This window comes from Pseudophryne corroboree, chromosome 10 (genome assembly GCF_028390025.1).
Source record: "Pseudophryne corroboree isolate aPseCor3 chromosome 10, aPseCor3.hap2, whole genome shotgun sequence".
NCBI classification, from domain to species: Eukaryota; Metazoa; Chordata; class Amphibia; order Anura; family Myobatrachidae; genus Pseudophryne; species Pseudophryne corroboree.
The window spans coordinates 254,096,954-254,124,383 of record NC_086453.1 but is presented as its reverse complement, the minus strand read 5'-3'; the positions used below and the strand labels follow the sequence as shown (position 1 = coordinate 254,124,383).

Below are 27,430 nucleotides of genomic sequence, written 5' to 3'. Positions count from 1 at the left end.
GGGCGGATGTGTACACACGCCCGCCAAGTTCAGCTGTTAATCACCGCCGGCCGCAGCAGCATGTGTACGGGCGGTCGGCCGCCCACCCGTACACACACAGCGGCGCGCCAATATGTCGGTAGATATATTGGCCGTCAGCTTTGCTGCGGGGCAGACGAGATACGTCTGTGAACGACGGAGTTCACAGACATATCGGCCGTACACACTGGCCGACGGACCCGCGATATATCGGCCGTGCAAGAGAATGGCCGATATATCGGCCAGTGTGTACCCACCTTTAGAGTCCTCTTGGTTAAATATCTTCATGCTCCAGTCTCAGAGTTTTCTAGTGTTATGAATATCAAAGTATAAATCCAATTTACAAAGCACTTAGGGGCAAATGTACTAAATCTTGGAGAGTGATAAAGTGGAGAAAGATAATATCAGCCAATCAGTTCCTAACTGCCATGTTACAGGCTGTGTTTAAAAAAGGAAAGATAGGACCTGATTGGTTGATAGTTTATCTCTCTCCAAGGCTCAGTCCATCTGCTCCTTAGTCAGGTGGCAATATGCAGTGAACAACCTTTTATTTCTGGAAAAAATTATACTTGATTGGTGGGCGCTAACAACATGTATCTAAACATTGATTGTTTTATGTGCCTGATTTTATGGGATTTCATTGTGAGTGTGCATACTGTACTTTTGAATGTATTACATTCATTGGAGATTATTCACTAGATCATTCCTTTTTATTTGCATGTTGTGTCTGTTTGACGGAGCAATCAGGGAAAATAGGACATCGGACTGAGGGTAGGAGAGGGGCAAGAGATGCGCATACTGCTCTCTCCTCTCCCTGACACAGTGACACTGCAAAGCCAGCCCCAGGCAGCAGCAGCAATGGTGAGTTGCACTGCTGGGGGCATATGTGTATGTGGCACTATTGGAAGGCATATGTGTATCTAATACAGTGGGGGCATATCTGGCACTGTGGAGGCATATGTGTATCTGGCACTGTGGGAGCATATGTGTGTCTGGCACTACACTACTGGGGGCATATGTGTATCTGGCACTCTGGGGGCATATGTGTGGCACAGTGGGGGCATATCTGGCACCGAGGGGCATATGTGTATCTGGCACTGTGGTGGCCTATGTGTATATTGCACTGTGGTGTCATATTTGTATCTGGCACAGTGGGGGCATATGTGTATATAGCACTGTGGGGGCACATCTGGCACCATGGGTGCATATGTATATTTGGCATTGTGGGAGCATATTTGTATCTGGCACAGTGGGGGCATTTCTGGCACTGTGGGCGAATATGTGTATCTGGCACTGCACTACTGGATGCATATGTGTACCTGCCACTATTGGGGGCACATGTGTATCATGCCCCCCCCCCCCCCACACACACACACATATGTGTATCACGCCCCCATTTTAATTCGCCATGCCCCATGTGGCCACACTCATCCAGTACCACTAAGAATTGTTTTCTACTTGCACCATTGTAAATATGTGAATGGTAATCACTGTTTATATTCTCTCCCCCTCCCTGTTTCTCATTTGTCTTTTAACTGTGAGGGATTGCTTGTTAGATTCCTTTTGTAAGCATCACTAATCAAGCATCTTTTTTTTCTATTTTGCATTGTTTCAAGTAGAATGTTACACTTACAGTATGATCTTGATTCTGAAGGCTACTATATCACAAGTGTAGGTTGTTTTATCATTTCTAATTTTTTATTTATAATTTGTATCTGAATGTGTTGCTCATCTGTTTTGCAGTTTCGGTTACCATGGGTAGTTGCAATCAGCAGACAGTTTAACAACAATAGGTTTATAGCAAGCATAAGTCAGACACTGGTTAAACAGAACAAAGGACATTATTCATAAAGGATTGTAAAATTTGCGATTTGCAATCCAGCCGATTATCAAATGACAGCGCATTTGCATTGTGCACACGTGCACTAAAATAGCAACAGAAATTGCGTACAGATCGTGATCACAATGCAGCCACTGTTTGACTGACAGGAAGACAGTATTTCTGGGCGGAAACCTGCCATTTTCTAGGTGTGTCTGAAAAAACGCAGGCATGCCAAGGCATTTTTAAGGCGGGCCTCTGACATCAGCAATGAGCACTTCCAGCCTCTTGTGTCGCAAGAATTGTGAACGACCTTGCCTGGCGCAGATAGGAAAAAACTTTGATGTAATTGCGTATGGTTTTGCTGTAGGTCCGCATATTGCGATGCATTCGCAGTTTCTGCAATGGGCGTTTTTTTGCTATTTCTGGGAGGCAACTATTTGATCGAAGTAACTGGTTTTTAGCAGAAATCGCAATCCTTACTGAACACGGTCCAAAGTTTGTATATACTGTAGCAAGCAGTATTTGGTACACAGTGGGGGTGAAAAGAGGTAGGCAGAGGAACTAAACAGAACATGGGCCCTCATTCCGAGTTGTTCGCTCGATGCTATTTTTAGCAGAATTGCTAATAGGTTAAAATCCGGCAGTTCTGCGCATGCGTATGCACTGCAGGGTGCACGTGCTAAGTATTTTTACACAAAACTATGCTATTTTACTCATGGGTGAACAAAGCTTTTCAATCGCTCTTCTGATCGTAGTGTGATTGACAGGAAGTAGGTGTTTCTGGGTGGTAACTGGCCGTTTTCAGGGAGTGTGCTAAAAAACGCAGGCGTGCCAGGTAAAAACGCAGGAATGGCTGGAGAAACGAAGGAGTGGCTGGCCGGACGCAGGGCGTTTTTGTGACGTCAAACCAGGAACTAAACGAACTGAGGTGATCGCAATCTAGGAGTAGGTCTAGAGCTACTCAGAAACTGCAAGGAAATACTTAATAGCAGAATTGCTAATCTTTCGTTAGCAATTCTGCTATGCTAAGATACACTCCAAGGGGGCGGTGGCTTTGCGTTTGCATTTCTGCTAAAAGTAGCTAGCGAGAGAACAACTCGGAATGACCACCATTGTCACTAACAGAGAGTTTGCACAGTATGTTCAGCACAGATATAGTATGTGCTACAATCTCCTAGCACTGTCTACTAGTCTCAATATAAGCACTATGGGGTGTGCTTCCACTCACCAGCAAGTTATGTGGTAACACCTGCTAGATAGAAGTGGAAACCATTTCAATTTGGAATGTTTTTTTTTTCTGTAGTAATAATTTGACCATTTTAAATCTCACTTAATGACAGCCAGATTCAGGAATTATTCCAATTATTTAGAGAATTAAAGGGCATTTAACATAAACTGTGAAGAGAGGTATTTAAATTTAAAGTCATTGTAATGAGTATCAGTTTAAATTTGCAGTCAACTGGAAACATTTTTACTTCTTGTTTAACTTAAAAGAGAGGTACATAAAGCAGCTGTTTTACTATAAATATTCTTTTTGTGGGAGGTTTATTTACCTTTATTTATCTACACCATTTCTGTCTATACTAGGTGCTTCATCGCGCCCTACGGGCGCTCTTCACACCGTCGAAAGGGGCTACGCCCCCTTAACCCCTGCACGCCTTGCTGCGGTTCAATATTTGTATGAGTGGATAGAGGGGATAGAGAGACGCGGGCCGGTAGGGAGGGGATAGATAGAAGGGGGGCGGTAGGGAGGGGATAGAGAGACGCAGGGCGGCAGGGAGGGGATAGAGAGACGCAGGGCCGTAGGGAGGGGATAGAGAGACGCAGGGCGGTAGGGAGGGGATATATAGAGACGCGGGGCGGTAGGGAGGGGATAGAAAGACGCGGGGCGGTATGGAGGGGATAGAGAGACGCGGGTCGGCAGGGAGGGGATAGAGAGACGCGGGGCGGTAGGGAGGGGATAGAGAGACCCAGGGCGGCAGGAGGGGATACAGAGACACGGGGCGGTAGGGAGGTGATACAGAGACGCAGAGCGGTAGGGAGGGGATACTGAGACGTGGGCGGTAGGGAGGGGATACAGAGGCATAGGGAGGAGGGGATAGAGAGAGGCGGGGCGGTAGGGAGGGGATATAGAGACGCGGGGCGGTAGGGAGGGGATAGAGAGACGCGGGCGGCTGGGAGGGGATATAGAGACGCGGGGCGGTAGGGAGGGGATAGAGAGACGCGGGGTGGCTGGGAGGGGATATAGAGACGCGGGGCGGTAGGGAGGGGATAGAGAGACGTGGGGCAGTAGGGAGGGGATAGAGAGACGCGGGGCGGCTGGGAGGGGATATAGAGACGCGGGGCGGTAGGGAGGGGATAGAGAGACGCGAGGCGGTAGGGAGGGGATAGAGAGACGCGGGGCGGTATGGAGGGGATATAGAGACGCGGGGCAGTAGGGAGGGGATAGAGAGACGCGGGGCGGTAGGGAGGGGATAGAGAGACGCGGGGCGGTAGGGAGGGGATAGAGAGACGCGGTGTGGTAGGGTGGGGATATAGAGACGCGGGTCGGCAGGGAGGGTCCCCAGTGAGGAAGCTGATGAAGAGAGGGGGGAAAGTAGTGGAGGGGGAGGGCACCAGAAGAGGAGACTTGTATAAAGTGGCGAGCAGACATAGAAACAGTGGGTAGGATGGCCAGAGGGACTCACCGTTGGGGCTGTGGGCGGCTGCTGCAGGCTGGTAAACAGTACAGTGTCCAGAGGCGTCACTGGGTCAGCATTTCAGCATTACTGTTACACACATCTCTCCCCCCCCTGTGGCCGAAAGGGGGGCGTGGCCTGCTGTGAAAGGGGCGTGGCCTTGCGGGTCTGTTCTCTCTCGCTCCGGGGGTGTTTCCAGCTTGCCTGTAGATGCTGGCAGCCCCCGGAGACTGGAGAGTGTGTGCCGGCTGTGTGACAGGAGGAGAGTGCTGCAGGAGATGACGTCACTGCAGCACTCGCCTCCTGTCACAGCAGGAGAGCTGACAGCGGGATTTGTGCGGAGGAGGCGGCGGGTCTGTGTACACGGCGCAGGGAGGGCTATGAGAGCCTTCTCCTGCGCCACCCGTCCCTCCTAATGTGTATGCCGGGGGCGGCATCAGCCGTTGTTGTTGGGCCGGCGCCGCTGCCGGGGAATCAGAGCTGCTGATGGGTGGGGGGAGGGGAGAGAGAGAGATGGACAGGCAGCAGGAGCAGAGACTTGCTGACTCCGCCCACCGCTGTGACTCCACCCAGCGTTACGGGCACAGAGTCACAGATTTAGACAAATATATAGGAGATAGGTGTGAAAAAATAACTTTGTCCAACCCAAAAAGCAATATATTGTATATGACATATAGCCATTTAAATAATATCAAGTCTTGTTGCTTTTCTATTGTCACAAATTCATATTTTCTGGATTAAATGACCACACTAATGTAAATGTATTTAAACAAGTTTCTACTACATTTCCAATATGTAAACTATAGTAGCTTTCACATAGATTTACGGAATTTGGGATGTATGACATTCTGTCAGCAACTTAAATTTAATTGATGCTCTCTGACATGTTATATACTGTCATATGATGTAATCTACAGGAAATCTTCTGGATTTATTTGTCTCCTACTGGGAAGTGTAAGATAGAAAAAATACCTGTCTTAAGTAGACTTTGAACGTGTCGGGAAATCACCTACAGTTGCACTACCCTTTCATATCTATGCAGAAAATAACATAAAACAACTTCCTTAAAAACATCTTACAACATTATATTGTAGGATGAAGGACACAAGACAGATGATAAAGAGTACTCTGCCCATGACAACTGACATTCCAGATGTGGTAGAAAAGACAGTAGGTTCAAATGAGAGAGTTTAGGAGAGTAGTAGTAAATTTTCGTGGAGCAATTTATTAAGGTATGCAGCATGATGGGGTGGTAACTAGAGATGAGCGGGTTCGGTTCCTCGGAAACCGAACCCGCCCGAACTTCATGTTTTTTTACACGGGTCCGAGCGACTCGGATCTTCCTGCCTTGCTCGGTTAACCCGAGCGCGCCCGAACGTCATCATCCCGCTGTCGGATTCTCGCGAGGCTCGGATTCTATCGCGAGACTCGGAGTCTATATAAGGAGCCGCGCGTCGCCGCCATTTTCACACGTGCATTGAGATTCATAGGGAGAGGACGTGGCTGGCGTCCTCTCCGTTTATAGAGAAGAGAAGAAGAGAGTGAGACTAGAGTAGAGAGAGACACAGTAGTAATTTTGGGGAGCATTAGGAGGAGTACTACTACTTGCTGAAGTGATAGATAGATAGTGTGACTGTATAATGTATATCTGACTTGTGGGGGAGACACTGACAGTGGGGAGCAGTTAGAGTCTGAGAGCAGGACTCAGGAGTACATATAACGTACAGTGCACACTTTTGCTGCCAGAGTGCCACACTGCCATTGTGACCACACTGACCACCAGTATAATATATATTGTGATTGTCTGCTTAGGAGTACTACTTGCAAGTTGCTGATAGTGTGACCAGTGACCTGACCACCAGTTTAATAATCACCACCAGTTTAATATATATATATATATAATTGTATATAATATATATATAATATTGTATACCACCTACCCGTTTTTTTTTTGTTCTTTCTTCTTCTTTATACATACTACTATAGTAGCTTACTGTAGCAGTCTGCGGTGCTGCTGAGCTGACAGTGTCCAGCAGGTCCGTCATCAGTCATTACATAATAAATATATATACCTGTCCGGCTGCAGTACTAGTGATATTATATATATATATATATATTAATTTCATCTCATTATCATCCAGTCTATATTAGCAGCAGACACAGTACGGTAGTCCACGGCTGTAGCTACCTCTGTGTCGGCAGTCGCTTGTCCATCCATAATTGTATACCACCTACCCGTGTTTTTTTTTTTCTTTCTTCTTGATACATACTACTGTAGTAGCTTACTGTAGCAGTCTGCGGTGCTGCTGAGCTGACAGTGTCCAGCAGGTCCGTCATCAGTCATTACATAATAAATATATATACCTGTCCGGCTGCAGTACTAGTGATATTATATATATATATATATATTAATTTCATCTCATTATCATCCAGTCTATATTAGCAGCAGACACAGTACGGTAGTCCACGGCTGTAGCTACCTCTGTGTCGGCAGTCGCTGGTCCATCCATAATTGTATACCACCTACCCGTGTTTTTTTTTTTTCTTTCTTCTTGATACATACTACTATAGTAGCTTACTGTAGCAGACTGCGGTGCTGCTGAGCTGACAGTGTCCAGCAGGTCCGTCATCAGTCATTACATAATAAATATATATACCTGTCCGGCTGCAGTACTAGTGATATTATATATATATATATATATTAATTTCATCTCATTATCATCCAGTCTATATTAGCAGCAGACACAGTACGGTAGTCCACGGCTGTAGCTACCTCTGTGTCGGCAGTCGCTGGTCCATCCATAATTGTATACCACCTACCCGTGTTTTTTTTTTTTTTCTTTCTTCTTGATACATACTACTGTAGTAGCTTACTGTAGCAGTCTGCGGTGCTGCTGAGCTGACAGTGTCCAGCAGGTCCGTCATCAGTCATTACATAATAAATATATATACCTGTCCGGCTGCAGTACTAGTGATATTATATATATATATATATATATATATATTAATTTCATCTCATTATCATCCAGTCTATATTAGCAGCAGACACAGTACGGTAGTCCACGGCTGTAGCTACCTCTGTGTCGGCAGTCGCTGGTCCATCCATAATTGTATACCACCTACCCGTGTTTTTTTTTTTTCTTTCTTCTTGATACATACTACTATAGTAGCTTACTGTAGCAGACTGCGGTGCTGCTGAGCTGACAGTGTCCAGCAGGTCCGTCATCAGTCATTACATAATAAATATATATACCTGTCCGGCTGCAGTACTAGTGATATTATATATATATATATATTAATTTCATCTCATTATCATCCAGTCTATATTAGCAGCAGACACAGTACGGTAGTCCACGGCTGTAGCTACCTCTGTGTCGGCAGTCGCTGGTCCATCCATAATTGTATACCACCTACCCGTGTTTTTTTTTTTTTCTTTCTTCTTGATACATACTACTGTAGTAGCTTACTGTAGCAGTCTGCGGTGCTGCTGAGCTGACAGTGTCCAGCAGGTCCGTCATCAGTCATTACATAATAAATATATATACCTGTCCGGCTGCTGTACTAGTGATATTATATATATATATATATATATATATATATTAATTTCATCTCATTATCATCCAGTCTATATTAGCAGCAGACACAGTACGGTAGTCCACGGCTGTAGCTACCTCTGTGTCGGCAGTCGCTGGTCCATCCATAATTGTATACCACCTACCCGTGTTTTTTTTTTCTTTCTTCTTGATACATACTACTATAGTAGCTTACTGTAGCAGTCTGCGGTGCTGCTGAGCTGACAGTGTCCAGCAGGTCCGTCATCAGTCATTACATAATAAATATATATACCTGTCCGGCTGCAGTACTAGTGATATTATATATATATATATATATATATTAATTTCATCTCATTATCATCCAGTCTATATTAGCAGCAGACACAGTACGGTAGTCCACGGCTGTAGCTACCTCTGTGTCGGCAGTCACTGGTCCATCCATAATTGTATACCACCTACCCGTGTTTTTTTTTTTTTTCTTTCTTCTTGATACATACTACTATAGTAGCTTACTGTAGCAGTCTGCGGTGCTGCTGAGCTGACAGTGTCCAGCAGGTCCGTCATCAGTCATTACATAATAAATATATATACCTGTCCGGCTGCAGTACTAGTGATAATATATATATATATATATATATTAATTTCATCTCATTATCATCCAGTCTATATTAGCAGCAGACACAGTAGATCCTAGATGGGCCAGGTGTTTGTGTCGGCCACTAGGGTCGCTTAGCTTAGTCATCCAGCGACCTCGGTGCAAATTTTAGGACTAAAAATAATATTGTGAGGTGTAAGGTGTTCAGAATAGACTGAAAATGAGTGGAAATTATGGTTTTTGAGGTTAATAATACTTTGGGATTAAAATGACCCCCAAATTCTATGATTTAAGCTGTTTTTTAGTGTTTTTTGAAAAAAACACCCGAATCCAAAACACACCCGAATCCGACAAAAAAAATTCGGTGAGGTTTTGCCAAAACGCGGTCGAACCCAAAACACGGCCGCGGAACCGAACCCAAAACCAAAACACAAAACCCGAAAAATTTCAAGTGCACATCTCTAGTGGTAACAGGCATGAGCGAGTACAGACAAAGAGAAAGGAGAGGTCTTCAAGTTGCCGGCGGTCGGGGACCCAGCGACCAGCATACCGGCGCCGGAATCCCGACCGCCGGCATACTGACATCTTTTCTCCCTCTTGGGGGTCCACGACCCCCCTGGAGGGAGAATAGATAGCGTGGTGTGCGTGGCGCGCGCAGCATGGCGCGCGTAGCGTGCCACCGTGCCTGCAGTGTGGCGAGCGCGGCGAGCCCACAGGGGGCTCATTTGCGCTCGCTCAGTTGTCGGTATGCCGTCAGTCGGGATTCCGGCGCCGGTATGCTAGTCGCCGGGACCCCGACCACCGGCAAACCATGCTACACCCAGAGAAAGTAGGATAAAAGATAGGAAGATAGAGAGCGCATGTAGCAAAACTGAGACTTGAGTATTAAGTGTCCTGGGGCATGGAATTTGGGGTAGGCTTCAGGAAAGCCATCAGGACAGATATGTAGAGAAGGAGGTTGTTAATGCTTACAGGCTGGTTTAGGGTTTCATTGGAACAGGGCAAATGTCCACTTTGCTGGAAGAGATTATGGAAGATTATGGAGGCAGGAGCCAAGCAAATGGAGATTGTTGAACAGATATTGCTGTGTCTGATGGTTGAAGACTAAAGTGAGCCGCAGGTAGAATCTGATGTTTTACTGTTATGCCTTCACTATGATGTTTCTTTCACCAAATTCAGACAGCATTACCACCTCTACTTTTCAATAATCCCAGTCAGGTGTGATGATCTGAAGAATAATTTGTATTATACAATAGAGGAAGGCATAACAAACACCATTATGTAGCAGGCAGAGATGCATATGGACGTGTAATATAAAGGATGGTTAAGGTGGACATAGAATTTTTCCACTCTTTCCACAAATCCCTTTTCTGTGGAGACAGTGGGGCATCCCAGTCAGATGACTCATAGGTTACATCTCTGAGCAGGGCTTTACCTTAAATAGTGACAGGAGCTGTAAATCTTAAGGGATCAAACAAGCTGTTAATAGCAGACAAAACACCTCTGCGAGTGAAGGGCCTTTTTTCACTGATCACTTGGAAGGTAAAGGAGTCAGATTTCAAGTTCCATAAAAGTCCAAGGCTACATTGAGCTGGTGGAGAATCAGTTCCCAAATCCAAATCTCTTAAGTCACTGGTATGATTTTGAGAATGGGCGGCTTCCATCACTCCTTTGCTGTTGGAGGCTATTTTGTGAAGTCTGAGACTCTTGAGGAAGCAGATTGCTGTGTCATCTGTTGGTGTAGATTTTAAACAGTCATCCACATAGAAATCTTTTTCTGAGTTGTCGCACATCAGAGCCATACTCTAGTCCACCCTCCAGGTTTGAAAGTCTGAGACCGTAGATGACATCTGCAGGGAAAGGGCTGTTACCAAAGATGTGTACCTTCATGCTGTACTGTGCAATATCTTTAGAAGGGTCATTGTCTCTGAACCAAAGGAATCTTAGGAAATGTCTGTCTTTTTCTCTCATGAGGAAGCAATAGAACATTTGTTAAATGTCAACTGTGAAGGCAATAGAGTTCTTTCGTAAAAGTATAAGTACTCCAAGGAGTTTGTTGTTAAGATCTGATCATGTTAGAAGAACATAAGATGCTTTTGAACTTGGCACTGGAATCAAACACAACTCTGATCTGACCTGGTTTCTTTGAGGGTTATACTCCAATCATTGGCAGATACCAGCATTCTTCTGTGTCTTTAAGAATGTGAGATATCTCAGCGTGACCGTTCTCAAATATTTTGCCCATGAAAGAGAAGAAATTATCTTTCATCTCAGGTTTCCTGTGAAAGTTATGTTTATATGAAGAGAAGCACTTAAGTACTTGTTCTCTGTTGTTAGGTAGGCATCATCTGTGTGTCCTAATAGGTAGTGGTGCAGGCCAGCTGTTGGCATCATCTTTGACTAGTCCATCTTCCATTATTTCCAAGAATAGTTTGTCCTCTATGCACATTACCACCTGGTCCTCTTTTTTTGTACTTTGGAAGACTGTACCCCATAAGATCTTGGTAATTATTACAGATGTGGTTGTCACTAGGAGAGTCTGTTATAGTACAGTGTGGTAATTATTTTATGAGGACGTGGTTATGGCATAACTGGAAAAGGGAAGGTCATCCATTTTCTACAGTACAGGTAAGCATGCTGTTGACAGAAGCTGGTCTATGCACATCTCCAAGACATACTTCTCCTATTATGACCCATCCTAGGTCTAGTCATTGAGTATAAGGTGCAGTGTGTGAACCATTAATCTGATTTCTGGCTTTGTGGACTATAGGATATCTCTCCCAATGAGTAGAATTATCCAGTTCTGGTATCATATGTGCTATACGTTTCAAATGTGCATAATGAATAGCTGCGCCTGGTGTCGGAATTTCAGACTTATTATCTGGGATTTCATTGCATTCATTGATAGTTGGTAATGCGAGGCATGTCTTTCCATCTATGGACTTGACTTGATAGCCAGTAGCTTCTCTTCCTGTTTTCTCAAAACTCCCTGCACAAGTTCTTAAGGAGTAAGGAGTGCTGGAGCCTTTGATATTAAAGGTTTCAAAGAAGGTTGATCAGGCTAGAGACTTTTTACTTTGGTCATCTAGGATGGCATAAAGTTTGATAGCTTTCTATGGCTGGCCTTTGGTGTAGACTCTGACTAAGAAGATTTTGGAGCATGATCTGCTGATTATAGCAGCTTATCAGACTTCAGTACACTGTGAAGTATTCTTTGGTGTGACTTCAGTAGTGTCCCTTTTCTCTACACTGTGCTTCCCGCCATTCTTGGTGTCACCATAACTGTGTTGTAAAATGCATGGGGGAGGCCCAGGGTGTTGAACTATGTTGTGATCTGTGCTGTGACATTCTGTGCAGTTAGCACTAACGTTGGGGAGTGTGCAATATGGAAGCGAAGTCCCTGGGGAGGTGAGATGTGGAAGAGAAATCCTTGGGGCGGTAAGATATGGAAGAGAAGCACTTGTAGCAGATACCATTTACTCTTAAGAAGGCTTTGTGGTTCTCCAGGGACTTTTCTCTGAAGGCTCTGCATTTCTGGAGAGGATGCAGTTTGTGATACAGAGGACACAGAGGGTCTTTATCTCTGGAATCCTGGAAAGTAGAGCTGGTAGGCCTCTGGGAAGAATATGAATAATGCACATTCATCTTGTGAACTGTGACTGACGTTTTGCGGAAATTAGGTAGCATAGGGGCAACACCTGTTAGGGTAAAAGCAAAAGTAGGATCATTCCTGGTGTAAAGAATCCACAAAAATAGAGAATGGTGGAAATGGTAGCTTGTTCCATTGTTTATTTATGGAGCCATGGATGACTCATTGTTCCTGCAGATTATAATGTAGCTTTTGCACTATAGGGTTCAATGCCTTTGGCTGTGTCATGGAAAGCAAGTTCTGGTAAGTCTCCCTCACACTTGGCTACTTGAAGTTCCATTTGTAAGTCACTTCATTCTCTGAGTCTCTGATAGCCCTTGTTATGTAACCTAGAGAAATGATCAATTATTTTGAACAGTGCACTTTCAATGATCTCTGGTGAGCCATAGCACTCATTAAGTCTATCCCAGATCATTTTAAGGCGATTTTCAGGGTGGTTAATATTGATCACTCTTATCCTTCTAGCATATTCGGCAGATTCATTCCCAAGTCATTTAATTTAGTGGTCTACCTCTTCACTACACGAAAGGCCTAATTATTTGATTGCATTTTGGACTGAGGATTGGCAGGTTATGAAGCTCTCACGGTGATCATTGAACTTTGAAAGTCATTCTGTCACTAGCTCATGTCGAGCAAGAAACTTAGCAAAGTCTAATGTGCGCTGATTTTCTCTAGGAGATGCTATTGGTAAATTAACATGGTGGCTAAGTGGTGTGTTATCATACCTGCTAGGATTGAGTGGTTCCTGCCGGCTTGTATCATACCACTTTTGTGTGCAGCAGGCCGTGTCTTTGTCGCAGTTTGCAGTTTCAGACACCTGGCGTAAGGGAGAGTTGTCACTCGTGGGTTCACTATATCTAAAATAATCTTGCTAGCAAATGTGCAGTTTGTTGCTTACTTGTGGTGGGGTTGTGCAGTATATTTGGCTTGTATCGCTAATGGAGTCTGGTTGTATACCTTGTACTCGTGGGGGGATGCTGCCTATTTTGGAGATGTGATAGACATATCCTGATCCTGAAAAATTGGGGGGTTTTTATCTGCGCACCAAGTCCTCTCTGCTTCGGACAAGCTGCCGTACTAAATAGGTGACCACCTACGTACGTAAATCTATAGACAGGTAATTGTACTGCGCTCAGTCCTATGTTCATCTGTAGATGATGAAAGTTTATATATGGATAGTGTTCTGTGTAGTTGATAAGGGTAGTAGTAATAAACGATAACTGAAAAGGAGATTTTGTGTCTGTGTGTACCGTTTGCCTTGTGAGTTTAATGAACAACAGACCTGAAAGAAGAAATTAATAGGATTTTATTCTAATCATAAACTGACCTCCGTTATGGTGCGTTTTAGTACCAGAAAAAAATGAAAATGAAAACATAAAAATAAAAATAATAATAATAATAATAATAAATGATAAATATTAATGCAAATTTCTAAAATGAAAAAACAAAGATAAATCAAGAATAAAAAACAGGTCAAAAATAGAAAAAAATAGAAAGAAAAAAAAAACCAATAGTGCTTGAGCAAATGCTCACAGTCCGGAATGATGGGGTAGTGTGAATTTTCAAAAAAAGGTCTATTAAACGTTGGTATCCGAAGTTCAGATGCAGTTCATACAATTTGCGGCGTCCCGCATAAATTTTCTCAGAGCGCTCGAGGGAGTGCATGATATCAGGGTACGTGATAGTATATGAGGTTAGTGCAGTGCTGGATATTGTGAGCTGGCAAGGAGTGGATGAGTTAAAGCTCCGGGCTAGTTCGTCCACCTCTCCCCTGGTCCCGAGAGTCGCGCCCGTGTTCAGGCGTTCCCCTGGTACCTGATCGGTTCGAGGGACGAACAGTGCCTAGGGTTTGGGTGATCACGACCAGCGCTCTCCGGAGCGTCTGCTCGTGAAATCCCTCACCGCGTTCGGAGACTCACCTGCTGCCGCTTCCTGCCGTCCACCGTGTCTCTGCACTGGCTCCCGTCCTCCTTTACAGCGTCCTCCTGGTTGTTAGGTGACGTCCTGTTACTTTCGTTCTTCGGGGTCACGTGACCGGGATGTCCCGTCTTCCGCTCGTGGCTCTCTGTTAAATGTAGGTCCTGTTTAGCAGGGTGTATTAGTGGCCCCAACGCGTTTCAACCCCATAGGGGTCTTCCTCTGGGAGAAGTGTAGATAAGGGTTCAATTCCCTTGATCTTTTGAGTCCGTGCAAGGTCACGCCCCTCATCATGTGATATCTTTATGTTCCTCTCATTGGTCCTCTTTTCTGTCTATCTAAATAAGTGTGGAATCAGTTTGATTCGATTTTTTAAAAACTTTTTTAAGAATCAGTGGTGGTAATAGGGGATATTCTGATCCTGGCATCCAAGCTCTGCATCAAGTACATTAATTCCTTTTTGTATCAGGTTGTTCTGCAGTCTCTAAGAACTCTTCTTCAGCTATGGCAGCGGGATATAGATATAGGACCAGTGGTCAGGAGACTGCCGGCCACAATACCTACGCCTACATCCCGCCTCCTCGAAATCCCGACAGTCGGCATGCCGACTAACAGGGACTATCCCCAATTGTTGGTGTCCATGACACCCATAGAGTGGGCTCGCCATCGAGAAGACACCACTGCACCGGCTGGAGCCACTAGAGCTACTACTAACAAAGTGAAGTCATTGTACTGCAGGTACACACAGTTTTTTTGACATTCATGTTGATATTTCATAGTAACATAGTAACATAATGAGGTTGAAAAAAGACTAGTTGTCCATCGAGTTAACCCTTTTTTTTTCTTTCTTTTCTTCTTTTATGCTATACTATTCTCTATAACCATAGATTTACCCGTAATTACTCCAACGGAGTTCATTTTTAGTCTAGTTGACAACTCATTCTTCATTTTAGATGCTATACCCTTGGATAGATTTTTCAGTTAGAAATTGATCTAACCGTTTTTAAACTTACTGACTGAATCCTCCATTTCTACCTTCTCTGGTAAAGAATTCCAGATCCTTACTGTGAAGAACCCCCTCCTTCGCTTGGTATTAAATTTCCTCTCCTCTAACCTCAGAGGGTGTCCGTGTGTCCTGTGTAGAGATCTCTATATAAACAAATCTCCTGTTAGCTCCTTGTATTGTCCCTTTTTCTATCTATCTATCTATCTATCTATCTATCTATCTATCTATCTATCTATCTTTCTATCTATCTATATATATATATATATATATGGCAAAAAAAGGAGATTGACTCACTGATTGACTCATCACGAAATCTCTTAAACCACAAGGCCTACAATCTTCAAATTTGGCAGGTAGCTTCTCCTTAGGTCACAGGTGCCTGCTAAGAATCGGTTTTACAAATGTCACTGTCCATCCACAGTAATTGCCAAAAATGGATGTGTGTATGTATGTATGTATGTATGTATGTATGTATGTATGTATGTATGTGTATATGTATTTTCCAGCATAACTTCGGAATGCCTGCAGCAATTTACACCAAACTTGGTAAACATATGATTTACAATCTGGGAAAAAACACTGTGGGGGTAAGACTCCCCTAGCATCCCCAGGGGTGAGGCAGCAGCACAGACTATATTAGGACATGCATGATATGTCAGTGATGACAGGGCTGCATGTCACAGTGGTAGTCACATGATGTGATGAGGGGAATGGAGGTAGCAGGAAGCCACACACTGACAGTTATATAGTGGGAGGAGCAGGGTCCACAGCAGCACTCAGTATATCAGGAGATGCATAATATCTGACATATTATTCATCTTTTGATGTACACCTGATATACAGGACAGGGCTACATGTGACAGGGGTAATGACATGATGTGAGGAGGGAAATGAAGGTAGCACAAACCCGCACACTGAGAGTTATGTGGTGGAAGTAGCAGGGTCTCCCAGCAGCACAGAGTATATTAGGAGGTGCATAATGTGCTGCGCTATATAAGAAACTGTAAATAAATTGATAATTTCACAGGGGCACTGACATGATGTGAGGAGAGGAATGGAGGCAGCAGGAGTACACAGACTGAGAGTTGTATAGTGGGAACAGCAGAGTCCCTCGGGGGACCAAAAATGGGGCCGGCCACTACACAAAGTGGGTCAAGGAAGCAAGATATGCCTATATACTAGATCTCCAACCAACATAAATTAAAAAACAACTAAAATTCTAATTTACCATCCTCATCCCGTAGCTAAGCACAGGTATTCAGCTAGTATATTTATAAATATTAATAATGTCTTCTCTTAGATGCCTTTTTCAAGTGTAAACATATTTAGCCTGGTAAACCTTTCCTCATAATCCAGTGCCTCCCCTTAATCAATTTTGTGGCTCACCTCTGTACCCTTTCAAGCTTTAAGATATCTTTGTTATAGTGAGGTGCCCAGAATTGTACACAATATAGCAGGTGTGGACGTACTAATGATTTATACAGTGGTAGGATTACACTCTAATCTCTTGTCTCAATTCCCCGTTTTATCAGGGACGTGCAGTCAGGGGAGGCAGGGGAGGCAGTGCCTCCCCTGTCATTAAAGGGATTACAAGAATACAGAGAAGGTACTTATGACATGTTCTGTGTCATAAGTATCTTCTCATAGTAACCTAATCTTTTTTAGCATAAAAAAAAAGATTTCGGAGGCACCTTGAACGGTGCCTCTCGCTGCTAACTGTAAATGGCCGGAAGCAGGGGACGGGCAGGGGGCATGGCCATGCAGAGGGCTGGAAAAGCCCATTAAAAAAAGCATTGAAAGCGGCACCTATAGAGGTGCCTCAGTGCAGCAGGGACGTGCTTTCAGCCCATGAAAGCACGCCCCTGTCACAGTGATTGGCAGGGCCGGATTAACAATGGGGCGGGTGCAGGGCCGGATTACCGCAGCAGCCATCAGTGGACTTGCCTGCTGGGACGACGATTGACTCCGGCTGTCCTGTCCTGTGACCCCACTGCGTGGCAGCTGCCTCGTTCGGTGCTTGCTGCTGAATGGTAGGAGGATGGAGTGGGTGTTTCTCAAAGGAGGCGTGGCCACGGGTCCGTGATTAGGCCACGCCCCGACTTCTCCTGGTCGTTTGTATGTGTCCCTGCCTACTCCTGCTGTGTCTGGAAGGCTTAGTGACTGACTGGGGGAAACGGGGGAGAGTGGAAGGGCAGAGGAGAACAGGTATGTGTGTTGCTAAGTACAGGCAGGGTGTGTGGCTGGAGGGGACAGGGTGTGTGTCAGTGTATATTGGGACTGGGGAAACTGGCTGTGTATATGTGTAGGGCATTGAGGGGGGGGGGGGCTGGTGTGTGTGGTGATATGGGCATGTTGCTGGGGTGGGTTGCTCACTTGGAAGCTATGCTCAGGCGGGTGATCTTCACGTCTGTGGATGCTCGGTCCTTGTGCATTCGGCTGCACTATGTGCACTGAGAGGGGCTTTGTTGGCTGCGTTGTTGGCTGTGGGGGAGGGATGCGGGGAGGGTCGCTGCTCGTCCGGCTCAGGGGATCCCACCAGTGGCGGTTCTATGTGCGGGTGGGCGTCCCAGTCACCTCACCAGCGCCATCAGCACCCATCTGCTGCCCGCATCACAATGCTTCCTGCTGCCGGCCGGCCACCCCCAGTCCTGGCCACTTCCTCCTGACGGCCACCCCACCGTCCTCTTTTGCCCGATTCCTGCTGCCAGCCGCCCCCTGGCCACTTACCACTGCCGGTCGCCTCCTGCCATTACTCACTCATGCTCAGCTTCAAGCTGGGTGGAAGTATGAGAACATAGAGCCAAGGGACCACAGGCGCCGTATGTGAGTGACGGCTAGCTGGTGCAGTGTGTTTAATGGGCTACCTGGTGCAATGTGTATAATGGGCTACCTGGCGCAATGTGTATAATGGGCTACCTGGCGCAATGTGTATAATGGGCTACCTGGCGCAATGTGTATAAGGAGCTACCTGGCGCAATGTGTATAAGGGGCTACTGGGTGCAATGTGAATAGTGGGAAACCTGGTGAATTGTGTATAAGGGGCTACCTGTGTATAATAGGATCTACCTCATGCAGTGTGTATAATGGGCTACCTGATGCAATGTGTATAAGAGCTACCTAGTGCAATGTGCCCCTGGGGCAACTAGGTTGTGGGGAGCGCCCCCAGCAAATTTGATCCTGCGCTTTAGCTTACCTGCTACAGAAAGCAGACACTAGGGGGTATATTTACTAAAGGTTCTAAAAATGAAAAGTGGTGATGTTGCCCATAGCAACTAATCAGATTCTGTCTGTCATTTTCTAGGATGCAATAGAGAAACGATAGAGAGAACTTGATTTTTGTTGCTGTGGGTAACATCACCACTTTTAATTTTTAGAACCTTTAGTATATTTACACCTAGGACCCAGAGCGGTTTTGACTCAGGCAAGGAACAATGTGTGGCGGGCCCTGCGTGACACAACCCCTAGTCACAACCCCAGCTGTTGCTGGTCACATCCCTTGCAACGGTACACAATAGGCCCTTCATAGATTTCAGCTCCAGGCCCATGTGGTCCTTAATCTGGCACTGGTGATTATGCAGCAGCAGCACTGACAGTGACCTGCATGCGGCTGTCACTGTCAGTGCTGCTGTTACAGGGAGAGATGAGAGAGATAGTGCCAGCCAGTGTCTTCTGCAGTCAGTGTCAGTGCATGTAAGTGTTTAGTTTACACACACTGTCACACCACTGCTTTATTCTTGTTGTCCACTGTCCAGGTCTTTCAGTAACTTAATAGCGCCACAACCGTGGCGCTGCTAAGTTAATGAAAGGAAAAAACTGTGTTCCCTAATGCACACCGAGTGAAAAATATTAGTCAGATAATACGGAGATCTTAGTTGCGTATATCTGCAGATATAGGGTTAAGCCCCCAGGCCGATCGACAAGGCTTCTCCGTCACTGGGGGTCCCTAATACTAGGTATGGGTCCGGGGTGCAGGACCCCACGATGTCGGCACAGGTCGGCCACCCCAGGTCAGCACACAGGTGAGAATTATTAGGGGTTAATAAGAAGCACAGAAGTGCTATGTAAGTGGTGTGATTAAAATAATATATACAAAGTGATAGGGAAAATCATAAGTGTTAATAAAGTGTTAGGGTGTGCCGAGATGAAGCAGCCCAGCCATACCGACACAGGGGCCACCGCACCCCACACCCACCCCATAAATAATTACAAGTATGTCTGGGTTAAATTCCCAGTGTAAGGCCACATGGTAATGGCTCCTACAGCATCTGAGAGCCAGCTTACCTGGGGATACCCCTGGCTTCCCCTATGGCACTATGGAGTCAGCAATCCCTCCTAATGCTGACCCATCTATGCCTCTCTAAATACAATACACAAAATGGAAAGCTGCTCAATCAGATTGTAATGTCACTCAGGTGCTAAAAGGGAGGGGTAATTCTGTGTAGGAAAAAACTGTGTTCCCTAATGCACACCGAGTGAAAAATATTACTACATAATAGTCAGATAATACGGAGATCTTAGTTGCGTATATCTGCAGATATAGGGTTAAGCCCCCAGGCCGATCGACAAGGCTTCTCCGTCACTGGGGGTCCCTAATACTAGGTATGGGCCTGGGGTGCAGGACCCCACGATGTCGGCACAGGTCGGCCACCCCAGGTCAGCACACAGGTGAGAATTAATAGGGGTTAATAAGAAGCACATAAGTGCTATGTAAGTGGTGTGATTAAAATAATATATACAAAGTGATAGGGAAAATCATAAGTGTTAATAAAGTGTTAGGGTGTGCCGACCTGAAGCAGCCCAGCCATACCGACACAGGGGCCACCGCACCCCACACCCACCCCATAAATAATTACAAATATGTCTGGGTTAAATTCCCAGTGTAAGGCCACATGGTAATGGCTACTAATATTTTTCACTCGGTGTGCATTAGGAAACACAGTTTTTTCCTACACAGAATTACCCCTCCCTTTTAGCACCTGAGTGACATTACAATCTGATTGAGCAGCTTTCCATTTTGTGTAAGTTAATGAAAGCCCTGAACAACATTGAACAACAATTATACATTAATGTCCCCCCTCCACCCCTGCCTTCCCCACTCCAATTCCAACTTAGTTTTTTTTTATTCATTAAAATTCCCTACACAACACATACACAAATACACTTTGCGGCGCGGAACCCGGCGTTGGGCTGTAGAGGGCAGTGGCGGCGGGCGGCATGACTTGACTTGTGCGGCGGAGGCGGGCAGCGGGACTTATGCGGCGTTGGGAGTTATGCAGCGGTGGCGGGGCTTGTGCCATGGAGGTAGGCAGCGGGACTTCTGCGGCGGCGGGACTTCAGCGGCAGCGGGACTTCTGCTGCGGGACTCAGCGGGTATTTTGGCTGCAGGTCTGGATCATGGATCTAGTCCCTGCAGCCATTAGGGCACCATAGTTGAGGGCTTTGCCACTTTCAAAAATGGTGCTGAAGTGCAGAGCCATTTCTGAAATACAAGAGGGCCACCGCGAGCCAATCACGGCTCGCCGCGTCATCACCCCGCCCCCCGGCCAGTGCCTCACCAGCAACTGACCTCACCGCACGCCAATGCGTTTTATGCATGCTAATACTGTACATTATTTGCCTTTGTTGCTGCAGTTTGACGTTGGGTACTGTTAAGTTTATTATCAATGAGCACCCCCAAATCTTTTTCTAATACCCCTAAATTCTCCACATTTAATTTGTAGGTTATATGATTATTATTAGTCCCAAAGTGCATGACCTTACATTTTTCTATATTAAACCTCATTCTCTATTTAGCTGCCCAAACTTCCAGTTTAAATAAGTAATTTTGTAGGGAATCTGAATCTTTATCTGAGTTAATTACCCTGCATAGTTTAGTATCATCTGCAAAGATTGACACTGTGCTTTCCAGACCTATTCCTAGGTCATTAATAAATATATTAAACAGTAATGGCCCTAGTACTGACCCTTGCGGTATCTCACTGGATACCATGGCCCAGTTGAAGAACATCCCATTAACTACCACTCACTGTTCCCTGTTATCCAGCCAATTACTTATCCAAGTACAAATAGTGTTTCCTAGGCTGAGCTCTCTTAGTTTGACAGCCTCATGTGAGGCACTGTGTCGAAGGCTTTAGTAAAATCTAAATAGACCACAACAACTGCATTACCCCGGTCAAGATTATCGCTCACTTTCTCGTGATGAATGTTGACATGGTCAATGATTAAATGATGAATGTCGACAAAACAAACCCAGCCCCTGTATAAAGTAATTACAATAAGATTCAGTTTAGGGGGCGTGGCCTGGCACTGGAGGAGAGTAGTAGCAGCTTTCCTGAGCTCCTGCTTATTTATCATCATTCCTGCCCTCATGGCCTGCTCAGACCCGCTCCTCCACCGTATATAACTCCCTCAAGCCCCCTCTACTTCCCCCTGCTACAGTCTGACAAGAGCCATGGAATCAGGGAGCGCCGTGGAGGCTCCCGCGGATTGCGGCCTGGTCCCCACATTGAAGCCGGGGCCTCGACTTTGGCGCGGTCCCGCTGGACCTCCGGGCATACTGCGACCGCACCTCACGGACCATCTCTCCCCCATTAAGACACCCCTGAGTGACCCCACATTGCCTTCTCTCACCACACTGCTGCTTGCCGCCTGGAGCCATGCAGCGGTGTGGCCGGGTAGCGACGTGGAGGCGGCCTGGACGCGTACCCTGCAGCCAGAGCTGACCCACTGGCGCCGAGTAGCTGGGCTGCTGGGCGGGGCGGGATGGCGGGGAAAGTGCTCCCTTCACCCCCCATAAAGGAACTGCTCTACCTACCCTGCTGGAGCTCCATCTGAGATTGGGGTCCTGCCTCTGCCACTAGAAGGGGATCCTTCACCTTACATGCTGCCCAGACTGGCAGCCATATAGTCGCTATTACTCACTGCGGTGTGGGTGGGAGAGGAGACGCCGCTGCTCTGCACTATCTGGCCTGCTTGCTAAGAGGTGGGCGGCCATTAAATCTGCACTGCTGGCCCCTAGATTGTACCTACCTCTCCTGGATAGTCAGATCCATTTGCCCTGCACCCACTTGTCCTGAGGATGGGTCCCGGCTCCTGTTGCCCCTCCGCTGATCATTCTGGTGACCATCTTCCCCAACCCCTTCTGCATGGCTGTCTGCCTTGAGGATTCAGGAGTGGGAATACTGTAGCTTTGCACACACCGATTCACTACTGCCTTGGATCACATCTCTACTTCAAGTGTCATCTCTAGCCCCGGCTGGGGGACCTCCGCACCTCTCTCACTCACTGAGTGCCGTAACCAAGATGTGGTTACTTTGAATTTACGTGCCTAGTATGTGAGGCCCACTACACCCTTTACTACTCAGGCTCTCTGCGCTTTATGGTCACTCCTTTTCGTAAGGTGCCCGTGCATGGAAAAGTTCCTGATACCTTTGCCCATAATGTCCACAGCACTACTCAGCAATCTCGAGAGGACACTCCCTGTGGCAACTCATCTGATTCCGATCACTCGACTACACGCTCACTGTTTCAGCGCTCACACAAATCACGACCGCTTGTGAAACAACCTAAAATGAAACATAAGGACTTGCTAGCGGTCCTGGGGCTACTCCTTGATTAGAAATTGGTGGGCATCAAAGAAACCATAGAGTCCTCCTCGACCCTGCTCAATCAACATTACACCCGCCTTGATGAAGCGGAGCAAAGGATATCGACTCTGGAAGACAACTTGGAGGAAGCGCAACGTTCCCTACAAGCCAGGCAACTAGAGGTCTCTGACCTCTCAGGGAAGCTAGGTGACCTCGAAAATCGCAGTTGCGTAACAATCTGCGGGTCATAGGCATCCCAGAGTCGATAAGAGGCCCTGAGCTCCTAGATCTCCTCTCGACAAGCATTCCGGAACAACTATCCATGGATCTGAAAGGAGCCCCTCTCATCATCGAAAGAGCCCATAGGCTGAGGCCTGAACGCAAAAATTCCTCTGGGCACCCTCGCCCAGTCATAATGAGAATCCTGAATTATGCCGACAAGTCAAGACTTCTTGACCATTACCGCAAGACTGCCAGCCTCTCAGTCAACAGTGACTGTCTCCTCATCTTTCAGGACTTCTCTGCATTGGTGGCCGCGAAGCGCAGAGAGTTTGCCCCATCTGCAAACACCTATTTGATGCAAAGATCAAATTCTCCTTGCTCTACCCAGCTCAACTCAGAGTCTTTGAAGACAGCAGGCCGTGTTTTTTTGATGATCCCGAGGAGGCCCGACGGCATTTCCCTCTAACTAGCACTTGATCGATGTCTGACCTTAACAAGAAAAGGAGCGACCCGGCACTGGTCATATAGATAATACACATTTAATCAAGAAGTACCAAAAGTGGACAATTAGATTGGTAAATCCTAAATTCCGTGTCCAGCTTGGTGGTGCGCCCAGAGCTAGAAAAGACATATGTAAGGCAGGGGAGAAAAAAGAAAGCTCTTGTGTGGGCGCACTCTTATCTAATTGTAATCACTTATCGTGATTGTCCAATTAATCATACAAAGTACTGATAAAACATAATTTTATTAAGGTATTCATTAAGATCAATGTAATTGCCCGATCCAAGGTGAACTTCTTTACACACATAGGATTAAATTAGGAAAATGTAATAAAATGTTCTGGTCCTGCCTCAGAGAAATGAGATAAGAAAGGGTGTAGACACTGTAAAGTCATACGCCCATTTCTACCCGACCAGTACAGGCAATCTGTATTAATGAGACCTATTTGGTCAATTTGAGTAATAAGTCTGTCAACAATCAAAAGAAATTATTGTCATTGACAGGACAATATCAGATTTATGCTGTTAATTGCTCAACTGCACACGGTAAGCTCAGGCTGTATATATACTAGGAGAACTTGGTTGGTTTTTCAACCTAGGATATGCACTTTCCCAAAGAAAAAGTAGGTGAAATTTAAGTAACAAGTGGTGATACTGCTGTTGAAGTCACATACCACACATCATATGATATGATTGATGCTCTACAACACTGGGTATTCCCTGTGAGTCTCCTCCTCAGGTACTGACCCAGCCCAACACTGTTTCGCTTCCAAGATCGGACGAGATCGGGCATTAGCAGTGTGGTTTGATAGTAGAGAAGGTGGGTCAGACTCCAATGAGAGTGCACCTATATAAGGGAAAGGTGACTGTTTTAGTCACAAGAGTAAAGTGTGGATCTGCTTTTCATGTTAGGCAGGAAACATCAAATCCCACATTGGTGGTATTGTGTGCCTGGATCATAAATGAGAGTCCACGGAAGGAAAAGTAATGAAAGAGAGAACACAATTAATTCTTTGATTACTATGTTGCATGCAATAGTAAAGCAGCCATATATTGATTCAATTTAGACCGGGAGGTGCACACAAAATGATTCTGCTACAAAGTAGCAGCTGGACTTTAAATTCATATAATGTGCAGAATTGCTCTAAATGATGTTAGTACAGATTATGTATATGGTTAAATATTTCTGCATGCAAAAAGAATACACATGTACAGAGATTCGAAACACATAGAAATCACTGTAATCATATAAAATGACAATGTTGTGGGTTGTTAATACTGGTACATGAAGTTGAATCTTAGTGAAAAAATACACCAAGGAATATTACTGCATGCAAGCACAAAAAAAGGCTTGTACCGAAATTAGAAGCACAAAGAAATCACTGTAGTCATATAAAATGACGATAGTATGGATTACTAGTACTGGTACATCAAATTGAATCTTGATAAGAGTCTCAGTAAAAATACACTAAGAAATAACTATAGTCACGTGAAAAAATGACAAAGGCTGTAATTTGCTACTGCTGGTGTATGCAACTGAATCTTTTAGTGAAAAAATGCACTATTATGGACTGTGGCTAGAGTCAGAAAGACAATTGTAGCCACATAATGGAATACCTGACCTGAATATTTTCAGGGATAAGGTGCAGTTTTCTGATGCAGCGGCTGAGGCCAGTAAGCTGGATTTAACAATCTTGTACTGAGGCAAGGACCAGGGATCCAGTGTGACCGGATAGAAGGGACCCAAAGTAACGGGATTGGAAAACGCGTTTCACCCCATAGGGCTTGTTCACTTCCTAGCCCAGGAAGTGAACAAGCCCTATGGGGTGAAACGCGTTTTCCAATCCGGTTACTTTGGGTCCCTTCTATCCGGTCACACTGGATCCCTGGTCCTTGCCTCAGTACAAGATTGTTAAATCCAGCTTACTGGCCTCAGCCGCTGCATCAGAAAACTGCACCTTATCCCTGAAAATATTCAGGTCAGGTATTCCATTATGTGGCTACAATTGTCTTTCTGACTCTAGCCACAGTCCATAATAGTGCATTTTTTCACTAAAAGATTCAGTTGCATACACCAGCAGTAGCAATTTACAGCCTTTGTCATTTTTTCACGTGACTATAGTTATTTCTTAGTGTATTTTTACTGAGACTCTTACCAAGATTCAATTTGATGTACCAGTACTAGTAATCCATACTATCGTCATTTTATATGACTACAGTGATTTCTTTGTGCTTCTAATTTCGGTACAAGCCTTTTTTTGTGCTTGCATGCAGTAATATTCCTTGGTGTATTTTTTCACTAAGATTCAACTTCATGTACCAGTATTAACAACCCACAACATTGTCATTTTATATGATTACAGTGATTTCTATGTGTTTCGAATCTCTGTACATGTGTATTCTTTTTGCATGCAGAAATATTTAACCATATACATAATCTGTACTAACATCATTTAGAGCAATTCTGCACATTATATGAATTTAAAGTCCAGCTGCTACTTTGTAGCAGAATCATTTTGTGTGCACCTCCCGGTCTAAATTGAATCAATATATGGCTGCTTTACTATTGCATGCAACATAGTAATCAAAGAATTAATTGTGTTCTCTCTTTCATTACTTTTCCTTCCGTGGACTCTCATTTATGATCCAGGGACACAATACCACCAATGTGGGATTTGATGTTTCCTGCCTAACATTAAAAGCAGATCCACACTTTACTCTTGTGACTAAAACAGTCACCTTTCCCTTATATAGGTGCACTCTCATTGGAGTCTGACCCACCTTCTCTACTATCAAACCACACTGCTAATGCCCGATCTCGTCCGATCTTGGAAGCGAAACAGTGTTGGGCTGGGTCAGTACCTGAGGAGGAGACTCACAGGGAATACCCAGTGTTGTAGAGCATCAATCATATCATATGATGTGTGGTATGTGACTTCAACAGCAGTATCACCACTTGTTACTTAAGTTTCACCTACTTTTTCTTTGGGAAAGTGCATATCCTAGGTTGAAGAACCAACCAAGTTCTCCTAGTATATATACAGCCTGAGCTTACCGTGTGCAGTTGAGCAATTAACAGCATAAATCTGATATTGTCCTGTCAATGACAATAATTTCTTTTGATTGTTGACAGACTTATTACTCAAATTGACCAAATAGGTCTCATTAATACAGATTGCCTGTACTGGTCGGGTAGAAATGGGCGTATGACTTTACAGTGTCTACACCCTTTCTTATCTCATTTCTCTGAGGCAGGACCAGAACATTTTATTACATTTTCCTAATTTAATCCTATGTGTGTAAAGAAGTTCACCTTGGATCGGGCAATTTCATTGATCTTAATGAATACCTTAATAAAATTATGTTTTATCAGTACTTTGTATGATTAATTGGACAATCACGATAAGTGATTACAATTAGATAAGAGTGCGCCCACACAAGAGCTTTCTTTTCTCTCCCCTGCCTTACGATGTCTGACCTTGCCAGCTGGTGACTCTATGCCATCCGAGCCTACGCTCGGGTCTCACATACAAATTGCCCAGAGTGTGACTATTGCACACTCTCTATTTATTTTTTCTCTTTCTTGTGTTTTTTTTATGTTCTTGTTACTGTTTATGTGTTTTGTTAGCTGTGTTTGCCTAGGCCGAGACCCCTTCCCTCCATTGGGGGAGCGCCCCCCCCCGCCCCCTGCGCTCGCTGGGACGGGATGGGACCCTATCTTATCCTTTACATTTTGTCGCAAATGTTTTTCCCAGTAGGGGAGGATTGATATGTCTTCTGACGCCCACCCTCTATCTCATGTAGATGGTGACCCAAATACTACGTCACTCCGTGTTATCTACTTGAATGTGGATGGTCTTAATCACCTGGTAAAAAGGAAAAA

General features: G+C 45.2%; 2 pseudogenes; one reads left to right on the top strand and one right to left on the bottom strand.

Annotated features, from left to right (window-relative positions):
* Positions 1-24,245: 24,245 nt before the first annotated feature.
* On the bottom strand, positions 24,246-24,364 carry LOC134968230 (5S ribosomal RNA; annotated as a pseudogene).
* A 1,967-nt stretch (positions 24,365-26,331) lies between these two features.
* On the top strand, positions 26,332-26,450 carry LOC134968229 (5S ribosomal RNA; annotated as a pseudogene).
* The last annotated feature ends 980 nt before the right edge of the window (positions 26,451-27,430 follow it).